Raw genomic sequence first — 16,964 nt, 5'->3', positions numbered from 1 at the left:
CTCAAGAAAAACATAAATATAAAGTTAAAACAGTTGTGCTGCTTAATATTTGTATGGAGACTGTGATAATGCATTTAATATAAATCTTTTGTATTGTAATTAGTGCTGTCAAAATGAACGTGTTACGTAACGCATGCGATTAATTTTTTTCCCATCATCCTTTGACTAGCGCTGCATTATATGATCACGCTCTTATTCAAGCAAACGCTTTTAAACCATTCACATGCGACAAGACAAAAAAAGAGAACTCAGTGCTGTACTGACGTGCGTCTGTGATTCTTCTGTCTGAGTGACACACACACGACTCGCACACGACTCACGCACATAGAAAGCTGCTTCAGACAGCGCTTTAGCGGACAAAAACTAAAAATTATGCCACAATGCCCGTTTTGTTGAGTATCATCGCAAGCACAGTTAAATGAGTTAAATGAAGTTTTAAATGAACGTAATTTAGAGTTAATGTGTATCAGATGCTCTGATGCTATGATCCGACGTGGTCATGTGTGGAATGGTTTAACATTAAGGATAATCAAAGAACAAACGAAAGAGAAAATCATTCACTGTTCTAGACTGAATAACTTTTGTAGCTTTAATAAGAAATTTATAATTTATAAGTGTTTGATAACGTTATAAAATGTATGTATATCATGTTAGACCTACCTCAAAATCTTAAAGCACTTTTTACAAGGTTACATGGGGCAAAAACAACAAAACCAATAACTTTTTGTGCATTTTGACAGGCCAAGTAAAAATCTGAAACAGTCTGACTGGGCCAATAAAAAAAAATGTGATCCCTGATATATTGAAGGGCATGTAAATGTGGCATTTATTATAATGGGTTTATGTGAAGATTGTTATTATGTTCACTTAAATTAGTTATTTATTTTTAAAGCCTAATGAATAGCTTTAAATTATACTGTAATGCTGAATGGCTATAATTAATGGCTAAAATTGAGAAAAATTATATTTCATAGAGACATCAGTAGCAGTATTGATATCGGAGATGCCTTCTTTCACAAAAAGATGCCATTAAACAAATATTAAAAATATATGCTAATGTCTTTATGTTGCTTTGAGATTAAATGTGAAATTACAATATAAAAATATATATAAAAAATAAAACTTTAATGTTAGGTGCGATTATTCACGATTAATGACAGAAAAATATGTGAATAGTTCATCGATTGACAGCACTAATCATAATAAAAGTCTTTATTTCACTTTAATTTAACATGTCCCCGCTGAATAAATGTACTAGCCTAATTTATTTACGAACCACAAACTTTTGAATGATATTGTATCATTTTCCAGGTAAAAAGTATTTATGAATTATTTATTCATACATTTATTACATTTTTATAATTTGCACCACATGACACTTAACAACCTGAAATCATATAGCTGTCAAATGACCTGATGTTTTAAGACACTTCAATTGGGTCTGCACTCTGCAGGGATCCTCTCTATGATATCAATTGAAATAGTTTTATTTCGGTGAATCGGTTACAAAAGTGGTCCTTTGATGGCTTTCAGAGTTTTTATACCATGATAAAGGTCTAAAAACTAAAAGACACAAATCTCTGTTATCCTCTTAGGCGACCGGTTGATGGACGACAACTAGTCGGCTGACCCATGCCTAGAGTCAATGGCCCAAGCACCCGTGGCATCCGTCCAACAAACACACACCATAGCTTCATCAGCAAATACTTTCACGTGTTTCCACCAAAGAGGGCCGAGAGAGGGAAAGCGTGTGTGTTCTCTTTCTCTTTGGGACTATCTCTCCCCTTCGTGAATAAAGGAGGAGCGTTTTGCACACTCAGCCGACATGCAATTCACACTGCGACACAACCAGAGCAAGGCCAGTGGACACAATGCAGGGGTACTTTCAAAAAGCGGTGGGCTGATGGGATCCACCTCTGGGACACAGACCACGAAAAACAGTCTTAACAGTTTAACTTAGATCAGACACAGATAATCACCAGACATTCTTACGGACCCGCACACAGTCCATCAATAATATTCAGAGTTTGTTTGAACAATCTCTGAAATGTACGGTAAAAAAGGCACCTGTGAATGTAGCAATTTAGGTTTACAAATTGAACTTAAATTAAAGTGAATTTATTTAGGCCTATATAATATACTGACAACCACAATGAAAACAGGTGGTAACGAGAAAGCCACACGATGAATCAAAGTTTATCACAAGTAGCTTTTCAACAATCTGATGTAAATATTAAAATATAAAAGATGCACACAAATACAAAACAGTCATGGTAGCACTAAAGATGCACGATATATCAGCCACCATATTTTTATTAGCCCGATAAGAGAATTTGGCCGATATATTAAAGCTGACTATGGATTTTTTTCCTTCAGCTGACACTTCAGGTCGCATTATTTGAACTGCTTGAAATATGATTGGAATGGAATCACTTCAAAAAAGGAAAATACAGTTAAGTGCAACAGTTAAGTCTGTCATATAGGCTACATAAAATTATAATAAGAACATTATAACTGTGTGCTTGGGATGTGGCTTTTAATAATGAGACTTTTTTTGTAATCAGGCTCTCAAAATGCATGTATATAAAAATTTGGACTTAGATTGATCGGCCAATATATCAGTTATCTGCTTTCAAATATAAAGAATTATCGTATCTGAGAAAATTTTCATATCGGTGCATTCCTACACATAACACTAAAATAATGCAATAAACATTCATTCAATAACATAGCCTAAGATGTAACATAAACACAAGGGCCCTATCTTGCACCCAGCGCAACTGACTTTGTACACCGACGCATGTATCATTCCTATTTTGCACCCGCGCACAGCGGACTTTTCCCTCCACAGACGCACGTCGGTAAATTAGGAAATGAACTTGCGCTCCCGGGGGCGGTTCAGCGAAAAGTGGAGGCGTGTTCCAGTGCAAACGTTCCATGGTGCTATTTTGCAGTTTCAGAAAACAATTCCGCCACTGACCAGGAAAAACCTAGTCTAAAGTCAGTGGCGCGTTGCGCATGTTATTCATATGCTATTTTAAGGGCGCATACTTGGCCATAATCAATGTAGCATGTGCACAACACGCATACATTTTGCTTCTCTCACCTACACAGACGCAGCAGTTCTCATTTTTAGAAAACCATACATTATTACAAGGAAAAATGTTAACACACGAGGGAAATCATTGTGGTGTCCATGAAAATGTGAAAAAATAGGCATAAATCTAGCTTACACATTTACCCAAATTATTATACGCCTGTTTACCCGAAGCTAATTTGGGCGGGTTTCTCCCAACCCCGCAAACAGTGTCACTTCTCTGTCTTTTACGGCCCTGACGAGAATGCCGGTCTCCTTGGCTGTGAACCGTTCCTGGCGTGCTCCTGGCAAATCCGCCGTTATAATAGCAATCCGCCATGGAACAAGCGCGCCTGCTTTTAAAGGGAATTTGAGATGACGCTCTGATTGGTTTATTTCACGTTACACCCAAACCACACCTATGAATAATGAAGCTACTTTAGTTCAGACCAGCCCATTTTAGATTTGCGTCGGGCGCAAGAGTCATTTATCCCGCCGGTATAATAGCAACAGCGCCCAAGACCCGCCCACAAAGTTACTTGCGTTACTTCAAGCTTGATATTTGCATTTCAGATCGTTAAAATAGGGCCCCTAATATAAATAAGTGTTAAGAAAAATATAGGATGAAGCAATTATTTAAATGAAAAGAAAAACATAAAATGTGTAGTGTCACACAGGGAATTCTGGGAACACAGTTTAAGGCTTTTCACTGGAAATTTTGAGACGAAGATTTTCATTTCCAAAAACTGTTTACAGTACAACGTCTTTTAAACTTACTTGAAATGTCCTGTTAGATTCATTATAGTTGTTCACTGTATATAGTAAGGAAACTTAATGTTCACCAATTAATAGGTTTTTACCGTATAATTTTTAAAGTCTTTTAACATTAAAATCATGATAATTTTTAACAGTGCAGATTTCCCTGCCCCATTAAGAGCATGAAGTCAAAGGCAACTGTGGTTTAGTCTAACTTGGTGATTTTGCAGAATAAGCTGCAAAGTGGACTGGACTTCATGCCAATAGTCAAAGCCTGAGCAGTCAACTAAACTAAATAGAGGATCAGAGGCATTGAAAATAATCTAAAAAATTGTACATCTATTCTATTGTTGGAGTCACAATCTTAAGGCTTAAAAAGCACCGTCTCCAACCATGAGTGAACCTAAAAGATTATGACAGACTCAGAGAAGAAATAGAGGTATGGTAAAAGGGGGGAACTGTGGAGAGAGAAAAAAAACCCTGAGGGGGAAAAGAAGAGAGAAAGTAAGATAAAAGAAGAGATAATAGGATTGTCTATCAGGCCCTATCACAGTTTCCAAGAAATTGGGTAAGAGTTCAAGCTGTATTGTCTTACAAAAGAACTACTAGAGGAGAAATTTCACAGAAACCTCACCCATGTTCAGAGTTCACTTATGCGAGAGAACAGGTCCGGAGATGGAGAATACATAGGATCACGTAACTCTTGATGTAAACACAGCTTAACACGTCCTACTCTACATCCGTTCCCTGAACTGAGAGAAAAGGGGAGATAAGGAAAGACTCCGGGTATCAAATTCACATTATGGTGTATGTACTCTGCCTTCCGAGAAGGGATTCAGTTATCCTCACAATGTTTGCTACGGCTTTCTTAACATGTATGAGTGTGTTTATGAGTGTGTATAGAGCAAGATATTAGATATTAATGATGTATTAATTATTTTACTAACAATACAAGTTAAACATGTGGATGGGCCAGTTCCATACCTGCTCCTTCTCTCATAATTTACGAGCATGAAAGTGCCATAAATGAAATATTTTTCTTTCCATTTCACAGTATTAATAGACTGTCTGTTTTAAAGATTTGTCATCACTCAGAAAGGTTCATGGAAGTTCAATGTGGCATTTTACATGTTTTAAAATGTTTTACCAAAAAAAGAAAACAAGAGAAAATGTGTGGCCACTGGCCAGTAAGATTTAATTTAATAAATTAATACTTTTATTCAGTGGACGCATTAAATTAATCAAAAGTAACAGTAAAGGCATTTATAATGTTACAAGCAAATGCTTTTCTTTTGAACTTTCTATTTAAACCAAAACCTGAAACTTGTATCAGGGTTTCCACAAAAATATTAAGCAGCACAACTCTTTTTTTAACATTGATAATAAGCGGCCAAGCATCCGAGGAAAAACGTGAGATACTCTCCATTAATTTTAACCAATCAAACATTTGATTGAGAGATTTGGGAAACTCACTGATTGGTGGATCTCACATCGGGTCATGGACCTCAGCAACAAACACAGTGAAAAGCACAACTGTTTATTTAGAGATGCCAAACACTTAGACACAACTAGACTCAAACAAGCAGAAAACCAAGTTAATTAAATTAAGTGGAGCAACAGCCACCAACGCTGCTCCAAACAAACCCTCTGACAAAAAGCAGCAAACACTGCACAAACAGAATCAGACTTGACAGTGAACGCTCAACTTTCCACTGGTACATAGCATCTTTGTTCTGGTAGTGAATTTCTCATGTGAACTCCTCTGTTCTTCCTCTCTCTTTCTTCCTCCTTTCCTTCTATCTCTCACCCTCCCTCTAGCTCAATCTCCTGTCTCTTCTTCTATGTGGTTGACAGCACAAATCTGTTGTCATTATCTTTCTCTGAGAGGCTGACTGTGAATCGTCAGGCCTTGGGCTGTGGAGCACTGAAGCAGTCCCAGATATCCACAAACAGCGTCTGGTCACCTACTCACAGACAATTAACCTCACTGTCTCCAACATCTGGCATTGGTCAGCACATTTACACTGCGCAAATTGTCTGATTTTGCAAAATATTATGCAAATTGGAATTAAGTGTCATAAACATTCAATATTTTGTTTTTTAATCAAACTCATGGATGGTATTGTGTCTCCGGGCTCTTTGGATCACTGAAATCAATCTCAGACACTTAAGATAATTAGTTTGGCAGGTGAACCCAATTAAAGAAAAACTACTTAAGAAGGATGTTCCACATTATTAAGCAGGCCACAGGTTTCAAGCAATATGGGAAAGAAAAATGATCTCTCTGCTGCGGAAATGTATCATATAGTGCAATGCCTTGAACAAGGTATGAAAACATTAGATATTTCACGGAAACGTAAGCGTGATCATCGTACTGTGAAGAGATTTGTGGCTGATTCAGGGCACAGACGGGTTCGTGCAGATAAAGGCATAATGAGGAAGGTTACTGCCAGACAAATTCATCGGATTAAGAGAGCAGCTGCTAAAATGCCATTACAAAGCAACAAACAGGTATTTGAAGCTGCTGGTGCCTCTGGAGTCCCGCAAACCTCAAGGTGTAGGATCCTCCAGGGACTTGCAGTTGTGCATAAACCTACTATTCGGCCACCCCTAACCAATGCTCACAAGCAGAAATGGTTGCAGTGGGCCCAGAAATACATGAAGACTAATTTTCAAACAGTCTTATTTATTGATGAGTGCCTTGCAACCCTGGATTGTCCAGATGGATGGAGTGGTGGATGGTTGGTGGATGTCCACCATGTCCCAATAAGGCTGCAAAGTCAGCAAGGAGGTGGCGGAGTCACCTGAAGGTGTGAAAATGACCTCGGCAAAGTAACTGTGCCTTCCGTAGCAAAATCATCTTCATGCATGAGAATGCACCATCTCATGCTGTAAAGAATACCCTCTGTGTCATTGGCTGCTATGGGCATAAAAGGAGAGAAACTCATGGTGTGGCCCCCATCCTCCCCTGACCTCAACCCTATTGAGAACCTCTGGAGCATCTTTAAGCAAAACATCTATGAGGGTTGGAGGCAGTTTGCATCAGAACAGCAGCTCTGGGAGGCTATTCTGACATCCTGCAAAGAAATTCAAGCAGAAACTCTCTATAAACTCACAAGTTCAATGGATGCAAGATTTGTGAAGGTGATATCAAAGAAGGGGCCCTATGTTAACATGTAACTTGCCCTGTTAAGATGTGTTTGATTGAAATAGCTTTTGATTTCAGTAAATATGACCTCCCAATGCTGCCAATTCAACAAATTACCATTTTCAGTTCTTTAGACCAATAAAATGTTTACAAACTCTGTTGTGCATAATAATTTGGAACAGTGCATTTTGAGTAGGGCTGCACGATATGAGGAAAAGCTGCGATGTGCGATAACATTGTTTAATATTGCGATGACGATATGACTTGCGATAAATATTCAAATGTGAATGTTAGCTATAGCTAACAACAATTCCTGAATTTTATTTTTTTTTTTTTTAAATAGACATTGTAAAATAGAATATACTGTTCCCATGTCTTAGTGCTTTAATAGGTTATTTGCGTGATAGGTCAAACGTTTATTACCAGCCTGGATTACTATTTAGCGCGAGTGAGTGAGCGAGCGAGCGAGGGACAGTGTGTGAGTGTGTGTGTGTGTGTGCGAGTGAATGTGTGCGTGTGACGGCACGCGATGACTGGTCGGAAAGCAACGTGTAGTCTGACATGTTTCTTGTCCATGACACGACAAGATTTTAGGAGTCAAAATCGGGTAATCTGACACCGTGACTATCGTAACAGACACAAAAATCTTGTAATCTGAACCAGGTGTTATTCATCGTGTCGGGCTGTCTGTTGCGATGTGTTCATCGCGATGACGATGAAAATTCGATGTATCGTTCAGCCCAATTTTTGAAAAAAAAAAAAAATAATAAATAAATACTGCTTTCGTTGGGTGGTTTGAAATTCGGCTAAAAGGCTACCCTAACGGTAGGTGACTTGAAAATTATACTGACTGTCATTTGCATCGACTATTTAGGAAAATCAGTGTAAAATATCATTTGCATAATAATTTGGAACGCGGTGTGTTTCAACAAGAACTACCCATGTTCTTGGCTAGCTGCTAAAACACTCAACATACAGGAATTTCTGCTGCTTAACCTACTGATTGAAATGTTAAAGAGATAGTTCAGCCAAAAATGTAAATTCTGTGATCATTAACAAAATTCAGACGAGTTTATTGCACAAGAATACAACACGAAAACACAAATGAATAAATTTTGAAGAATGTGCAGAGGGGAACCGTCAGGGCCCTCTAGGCCCTCAGATAAAAATACAGATTTACAAATGTATAAATAACCCAAGTTATTTAAAAACCAATACTTCTAATTGTCTGTTGTCTGTTCATTAAAAGCAGTATTTTACAAAATACACAACACATACTTATCTCTGCACCAATAAAATCATAAATTATAAATAATGTATAATATAAAAAAATAATGCTCCAAAGCCATAGATAGTGTGGATTTACTGTAATGTTCATTTAGGGCAGTGAGCTTTGGGATTGTTTTAGACCTGGAACAGTAGCGCACTTACTTCCTGTTGCATACATTCACTCTCAGGTGGCCAAGATCGCAATGTAAGTCCAATGAATGTCATCTTCTTGTGCGTTGTCTTTAGTAACGTGACATACAGGAACCGAATGAGCTTTGATATTGCTGAAACTTCATTTGTGCGACCAATACTCTGTATTTTAAACTTTAAAATAGTCTCAAGCGGAAAAAATGTTTATATCCACTAAGGAAAAATGGAGACGCCGGTTGCTTTCATGTCCGCTGCGAACATTAATAGGCAAAACCTCTGCAAAAAAAAGAAGAGTTACTGTATTAAAACTAAGATAAAGGAATAAGATCTCCAGTGGTTTAAAGTGATGATGAATTGGACTTATACTGTTATTCCACATTAACTGGACATATACCGTTCTTCCACATTCCAGAAATGTAAATTACTCAAACTTTTTATTTTTAAGATTGACACTGAAAAATCTTATCTCATTAGAACTGGAAAGCTTTTGTTGTCTATCTTCAAGTAAAATAAAAATATATAATATAATGTTCACAGTCCAAATTAAAAAAATGTAATTATTCAAAATGTGAAAATATGGACTTATATGGTTCTTCGTCTCAAGGCCTCAAATGATGATAGAACTTTCATGTTTGTGTAAACTATACTTTTAAACATGCAGTTACCCAAGAGCCATCTTCTTCAAATTCCCATGACTTCTAGCTACACCTGAGCCTGCGTTCTGCTCTGTCCTGTCTGAGCGAGGGGGAGAGCTGGAGAAGGCTCTGAATCAGCAGGGGAGTGGGGCAAGCAGGGCCCAAATCTGCTGCTCACTCCGAGCTGCAATGAAGCACTTAGAGGCGGTGTCGAATTTCACACTCCTGCCCTGTCCAGTCCAGAATGGCCATTTCACTGAGGAAATTCAAAACCAGCCATGCAGTTAAGAGCAGGCGACCCTTAATTGCAGCCCAAGAAACCCTTCACAGGGTGTTTATGACTGGAAAATGAATTAATGATCAGTTCAGTGTGCATGGCAATAGGGTGCTAAAGAGAAGGGCTGAATCTATTGTGTCTGATCATGTTCAGAAGGGATGCATCTGTGCTCTTTTTAAGAAGATGTGTGTGTGTAAGAGAGAGAGCATTTGTATTACACAGACAGATGACTGAACCTTTCATAAGGAAGATTAGGTCTGATATCTGCTACAAGAAAACACAATCACCTTGCTGGAGCAGCTGATGGAGTGACATGATAAAGCATCTCTATGCCCACAGATTGCCGACCTACTGGAAAGCCCTTACAAAGATCGCAGGATCTAACAAGGTTGGCTGAGAAGTTAATCAATCTTGCAGGTAACAAAACTGTCATTGATATGATGCTGATTTTGTAAATACATTAAAGCACAAATAGACATGGAAGAGAATGGAATTCGGTGTATGCGGCTCTATGTGTGTGCACAGAAAACAGTGTGCGACTTCCAAATTGAGTTCTCTTTCGCATCTTCCAGAGCTCAAATGGTTAAAAATTGCTTGAATGTTTAAACTGACAGGACCTAAAACACTTCCAAATGATAAACTTCACAATTAATCTGTGAATCATGTGCGTTTCAAACCATGGTGCTGGTCCGTCCGGATCACAGATCAACTACGATCTATACTTCGTACATCGTACACCCTGTGATGTAACTATCACGGATGCACACATCACGATATCGATGCTAAAACGAACAGTGCTTGGCTGCTTTACATGTCAGTCAAATAGCCTGCCAAACTTTGTGCTGGCAAGTAGGGGTGTAACAACAATATATCGTGTCACAATATATCGCAATACAAAAATGCAACAGTATTGTGGATAGTGACAATATGTACTATGTATAGTTCTCCCAAAATAAAAATTACTTTTTTAATTAGTTTATTACAGAGTTTTAGTGTCAGTACTACATTAAACTACTATATATAATTTGAAATAGTGTATAATATTCAATGGGGGAGTATTTGTGGGTCCTGATAATGCCAAATGTCTAATGATACCAGTAAAAAGTGGCCAACATTATTTTAAATATATCTAGTCACTAGTCAGTGTTCGAGTTCAAGCATATTCGTCTAAAATAATTCTGTATTTTCAGCTTTAGAATCATGAATATTTTAATTCTGGTGTCTCCATTGTCCTGTGAATTGGGTTACCAGTACTAAGTCCAAGCCTATTCATTTACACCCACAATGTAATACCAAATTTAGCATTTTAATCAACAGTATGTCCAAATGTCTTGGAGTATTGCAATAATATCATATCATGAGTTCACTATCGTGATATGTATCGAATCGTGACATGAGGGTATCGTTACACCCCAACTGGGAAGTCATAATTCTGTCTACAGGAGGTCTGACAGAAAAAAAGAGTGATAAGAGGATAGATGGAAGAAGCAGCCAGGACTGCAATCCAGCAAAGACAGAACAAAGCCATAAAGAGAAAGATGCTCTATGCCGCTATACAAGTCTGAGATAGTCCCTGGAAAGCTTGTGAAAGGAAAAGGTTCAGCCAAGGGACAAAGTCTAGTTCAATTTTCCAGTGAGTTTTCACACTATGTACAGCTCCTCAGTAAAAATCTCCTCAACTGCTAATAGTTACTCATAAGAACGTTCCCCATGGTCAACAAACCTCAATCCCTTAATGAAAACACAATTAACAAAACAATGCCCTCGTTAAATAAATTGCCCTTTCTAATTGGATGCCACCGCAGCAGCACTGAACACCCAGATTGCAACCGACACAAACAAAGTCTGCATGGAAAACAAAGCTAAATGAGGCTTTTGTGCAAACGCACAAAACGCCTGAAGATCCTGAGCAATCACATTTGTCTTTTGTTGAGACTTGTCAAATTTAAAATCTTACATGCGAGCAAACACAGTTTAAATGCTCTAAAATCACCCAACACAATCTAATGGCAATGTGTAACTATTTTACGTTTTGGCGCATTGGTGGCTAATTCGTATGAATTTGTACAATCTTATTCATACGATTCGCTTATGACTCAGTGACGGATATGTTCAGGGGTGGACCTTCATGCTCTTTTCCGAAAAATCGAATGTTTTCGTACGGTTTTCAATGTACAAATTCATATCGCCAATTCGCCATCTCGTAAAATATTTATGTTTATCTGTGAGATTGTTGAAAATTCATCCCTAGATGAGATCTTCTTCACAAACTGTCATCTTTCATAGTGGCTTTGCATGCACTGAATATTCCATGTGGAAAAAAGGGAGTTTTTTTTTGCAGATTTAGAGGAACAGTCTGGAATAGTGGTGGATGATCGTTTTCACAGTCAAATCTCTTTAGCCTACACATATGACCTATAAAAACCCGTGCTAAAGAAAGAAAAAATATAATACAGCCTTTCAATCCCATTCAAGCAGAGGAATGACACATTGTAGGAGCGCTTGTGATGCGCAGGATAGCCTAAATCCTCTTTCTTACCAGAGGCAAGCCGACCAATTCAGTTCCATCATTGCTAAATCAGCTGCATGCATAATGCCCGCTTGAGATTACAAATGATTATGGTAAAAATAACAAAACCCCAGCCTGACCTTTAACCTTCATCTGTGCGTTTTATTAGACGGGACGTCTGTCTCTGGAGCTTGCAATCTGGGCCTTCTCTCTCTTTTATGAAGGCTCTTATTTTGGGAAAGATTAAAATTTGCTGTAGAACGGCACGTCACAAAAAAAGCAATTTCCAGCTCCAAACCACAAACTCTGCTGTGACGTGATGTTGCAGATGCGAGCCTTTCCCTCCCAACACGATTTCCACAATCTAAATTTATGGAGACAATGACAAGTGGGATTTTTATTCATACCATCCAGATCCATTCAACAGCTTTAGATAGAGGGTTTAAACAGGGTCACAATTTCACAAAAAAAATGTGTGCCATGAACATTTACTATATAAACTGACAACATTTTAGCGGACATCCACCCAGCAAGGGGAAACGGGTAGCCTTAACCACCAGTATGTGATAAATCAATACATTTACAAAATACTAAACCACAAACTATCTGCGGCCACGCTGAATACTTGCAAGACTCTGCCAAATCCATAAACACTATAATTACAGCCTTTTATAGAAAAGTTAAAGTACATTTAGGTCAAAGTTCTGAGGGAGCCAGTTGCGGAGACGTTGGCATAAGCCAGCTGAGAGACGCAGAAAAAACACTTGCCTTGCAAGATTTCTATGCCGAACGCAATTACCAACAAGCACAAACTATAATTTCAAACAAATCATGTCTGGAACTGCAAAACCAAGCTTGTCTCTAATTGACTGATTCATTTGTAAATCACAAGTACATCATTTGTGAACAAGGGCTGACAGCACTAATAGATATCTTGCTTTTACAGACTGTAACTCAATAACATGCACAAAAAAAAAAAAAAAAACAGCAGAAATGATGGTGCGCTCCATAAGTCGGAGACGGTGGACATATGAACTTACACCGAAAGCTATGCCCATGTACTAAATAAATGGCAAAGCTCAGATGGAGGGAAACGCTTTGACTAAACAGTCTTTTGTTTGGAGACTGGTGGCTGGTACTGAGAGAGTACCGTGTGCACAGCACATTCCAGAGCCTCGGTCCAGAAAACAGCACATTTGTAAATGAGATCAGTAAAAAAAAAAAGAGCACTTGGGATATTTTTAGACCATTTCAGCACTAAAAGACTATTCAAATTCCCTCCTTTGGTCACATAGATAAAAGGAGAACACTGTGATCACAGTATTGTATTAGATTTTTAAATAGAAAAATTCCCAAGGTATATAGGCTAAGCAATGATTTTCTAAGCCTTTTACATTTGTTTAGTAGTACTAAATGGTTAAAAAAAAAATTACACTGTAAAAAAATAAAAATAATTGCTGCCTTAAATTAAGTACAATCAACTTGGATGTTTAAGTCATTTCAACCTAAATTACATTAAACTAAATAAAAAAAATTAGTTGAATTGCTTAACTTACTTTGATGAGTTAAAGCGATGTAAAAACATGTTGTCATATCATATTAATCATATAATTGTTTACAGTGTAGCCTATCTCTAGAAAAATCTATAAATGTCAATAATTTTTCCATTCCTGAAAATTACAGTTCCAAAAATGTCCTAACACTTTGGGGTTTTCCTTCCCTTTGGGACCCTGTTTATGGCAGAATGTGCCTGATGCATTACGTAAGCTCAATTATGTTGTCTTTCGTTGAGCAATGACAGACACAACGTGACACTTACATGAGTTTTGTAATAGAAAATGCAACCAGAGTTGCTACCGTGTTCAGTCGTCATGCCTTAGATTCCACATACCTGTCACTGCAAGGCAACACACTGCAAATCACGACTCGTGAAAGAAACGTCAGTGGGTGTGATCAGAGCGAAACTTTGAACCAGTCGAAACTGAAAATCTCCATATTATGCATTCAAATCGATACTCAGCTACTCAGACAAGAAATACAACATTATGTTGAAATGCATACGGTTTTGGAATTTTGTGATTGTGATGGGAATATATTAGCACAAGTACCAGCGCTGCTGTGTAGTAAGTATAAGCATGTAAGCTTTTTCAATCCTCTAAGGATGTTTCTTGAGAAACTATTAAAATAGGATTATTGTCTTCAAAGTGGCCCAGTATTTGAGCCACTTACTCAGTAAGCCGGGCAGGAGAAATCCTGACTGGTGTAAAATTAAATTATCATAATGCTGGTAAGTATGCAAGTACCGAGAGTCTGTGAAAGGGAGATGGAAAGGAATAGTGTCAAGAACCTGACCATAAATGTAGAAAATCCACAACAACTCTAAATCACATGATGCTTCATGTTTACTTTGTGCATGAAAGAAACTATTTTTAAACAAACTCCAGCAATCAGACAGTGTATTAAATTAACTAAATATTTCATTTGGGGGCCCAACTTCTCAAATGACCTTTAACTGTGTCGTAAAATCAACTATTTTTTAGCATTTTCATTTGCCATCATAGTTTTTTAACAAGCGATGTCCTCTGTTGAGACTGTGTATTTTCCTGTAGCCTACTTAAGGATCCGCTTCATATACTTCATCAAAACCCAATAGGCAGATTTCACTGAACTTTAACCCTCTGCTATATCCCAAAGTAGAATGTGACTGTAATTAAATTTAGTAACATTGTTTATTGAAACATACAATTTTAATAAAACAAGAGATTTCTATGGCAGAAATCCTAATAGAAAACATGAAACAAGGTCAAATTTTAAAGCATGCCACTAAGTTGCATTTTTGTTTACAGTTCTCATAAGATTAGGGGGGAAAGTCACTAAGAGTCATCCAAATTTTCTGAAGAGACTTGATCAATTTATATGACGGACAGATTTAATTTAGCCTAGGCTTTTATTCACATATTAACACTGATCAGCGAACACAGAAGCTCAACCGAACGTGCTTGACGCACAAGAGTGAACCTCATTGGTTCTTGCTGAAGTTCAAACGTGCTGTGTAACACGAGAATGAACCTCATTGGTTCTCGCACGTCAAGCGGACATGCTTGAGCTTCCGTTTACCACAACTGATGTGTAAGTTGATGAATGTTTATGTGAATAAAAGCCTTGTTCATCATTATAAAGCGATTGTGTCTCTTCAGACAATTTGGACTAAACCGCTCAATACATATGGATTAGTTTTACGATCTCTTTATGAACTTTTTCAATCGTCAAAGTGGTAGTTGCGTAGCTGTCTATGGAGGGACAGAAAGCTCTCAGATTTCACCACAAAGATCTTCATTTGTGTCCCGAAAAAGAACGATGAAATTCTTACGGGGTTGAAACGACATGAGGGTGAGTATTTAATGACAGAATTTTAATTTTTTGGGTGAAAAACCCTTTAAATACCATTGAAAACAAACACATTTCACATCAAGGTCCAAGTTTCATTCACTTCCAGAGAAGTAGCCTAATGTGCACTTCTTGCCATGCTAATTCATTCAAAGCACTCTCACCTCAGTGAATTACATTTATATTTAAACAATAAACAACAATATAGATAATTATCCCTTAAGGCACTGGATATATATGTCAGGGAAAGCTGTTGTTTTACAGTGTGGAATGACTCCATGGCGCGAGCACACAACATGTAGAAAATGACAATGGACATTCCCAGCAGCCATCGTTTCATTCTTTCTCTAATATGATGTCTCAAAACAAAAACAAACCAAAAGCGGCATTTAAACTGTAGGCTACTATCAATCAACAGATGACTCTCTGTTACACGGATGTGTCAAATCCAGCAACTTTAAGGAGGCGGTTGGGATCTATTGTGGCAACAGAGCTGGTAGAGACAAAAGACGAGCGCGAGAGAGACAATCACTCAAAGTGCTCCTGTTTCTTTCTCATTTTGAATTGTAACATACATCGATCCTCGATATAGAAGCAATATTCATGTAGACGCGTTACTGAACACAGTTTTAGCTAGGAAAGCACACCAAGGCAACTTTAAGCGAGCCTTTATTACTCTAGTTGACATGTTAGTGTTTTCTTTTTCTTACCTTGCAGTAACTCCTGATAGATCGGGCTTTAGGACACGCAGAAAAACACGCTCTCTTTGCAGACTTGGGTTGGTAAGACGATGCGTGGAGAATGTAAATCCGTTTCGGTGAGTTTTTGTCCGTGGGCCCAGGCTGCTTCTCTCTCTCTCTCTCTCTCTCTCTCTCTCTCTCTCTCTCTCTCTCTCTCTCCCTCTAACCCTCGGTCTGTGTTCAACCTCTAGCTCTCTCAGCCAGCAGCGCGAGTCAATGCACGGGTGACGTCACCGCTGCCATGGCACAGCGCGCGCGAAGAGGGAGGCGCGAGAGCTCTGGGGGTGCTGATGATAATGGAGGGGCTGCTCAAATATTATTGAAACATTTACAGTATATTAAATACTAATGAAGTATGGTAAAGTTTACAAGCATGTGGAAGTTAATACATGAATGAGAGCAGTGCCCTCGTACAATACATTGCAATACATTTAAAATGAAAGTGAAAGATGCATGTGCCTACTAGTACAATTATACAAATATTTTATAGTTATTTTACATTTTGGGATTTTAAATTTGATATTTCCATTTTCCTGAACCTAAAAAAATTTTTTTTAAAAAAATATGATAGCCTACTGCTGCATGCTGTATGGTTGTACATTAGATAAGATTTCATATGAGAGCCTATACAACGGGGATAAAGGCACACCTTATGAAAAATGTGCTTTTCAATCCCATTGTGTATGGTTGCAGAAAAAAAAAATGTTTACTGAACAATGATGGAGCAACAGATTTTGTGTGAAAATAAATCATAAAAGTGGTTTGTTTGTTTAAAAATCTTAGGCTAGGCTATAAATGTATTTATTTATTTATTTATAAACTTTCATTAAAGATCACTTTAGCAAAGTTTGTACTATTTCCGATTTATTTAAATAATATTATTATTTTTTCTCCAATAAATAGGCTACTGTCATTAAAATGTAAATTTAAAAAATACAGACACTACATTATTTTAAAAAGTAAAGATTCTGAAAACATTAAATGAGATCCCATAATAATTTAATATAGCTTTACAGT

General features: G+C 37.6%; 1 protein-coding gene across 1 annotated transcript in view; it reads right to left on the bottom strand.

Annotated features, from left to right (window-relative positions):
* The window catches only part of nck2a (NCK adaptor protein 2a), a 63,976-nt gene extending 47,781 nt beyond the window's left edge, over positions 1-16,195 (bottom strand). The window contains exon 1 of the mRNA XM_081369269.1: positions 15,918-16,195. The gene's annotated coding sequence lies outside the window, so the exon portion shown is untranslated. The remainder of the gene's footprint in view (positions 1-15,917) is intronic.
* Positions 16,196-16,964: the final 769 nt, after the last annotated feature.

This window comes from Scardinius erythrophthalmus, assembly GCF_964197995.2.
Source record: "Scardinius erythrophthalmus genome assembly, chromosome: 6".
NCBI lineage: Eukaryota > Metazoa > Chordata > Actinopteri > Cypriniformes > Leuciscidae > Scardinius > Scardinius erythrophthalmus.
Note: the sequence above shows the minus strand (reverse complement) of the source record. Positions and strands in the feature narration are given on the sequence as shown.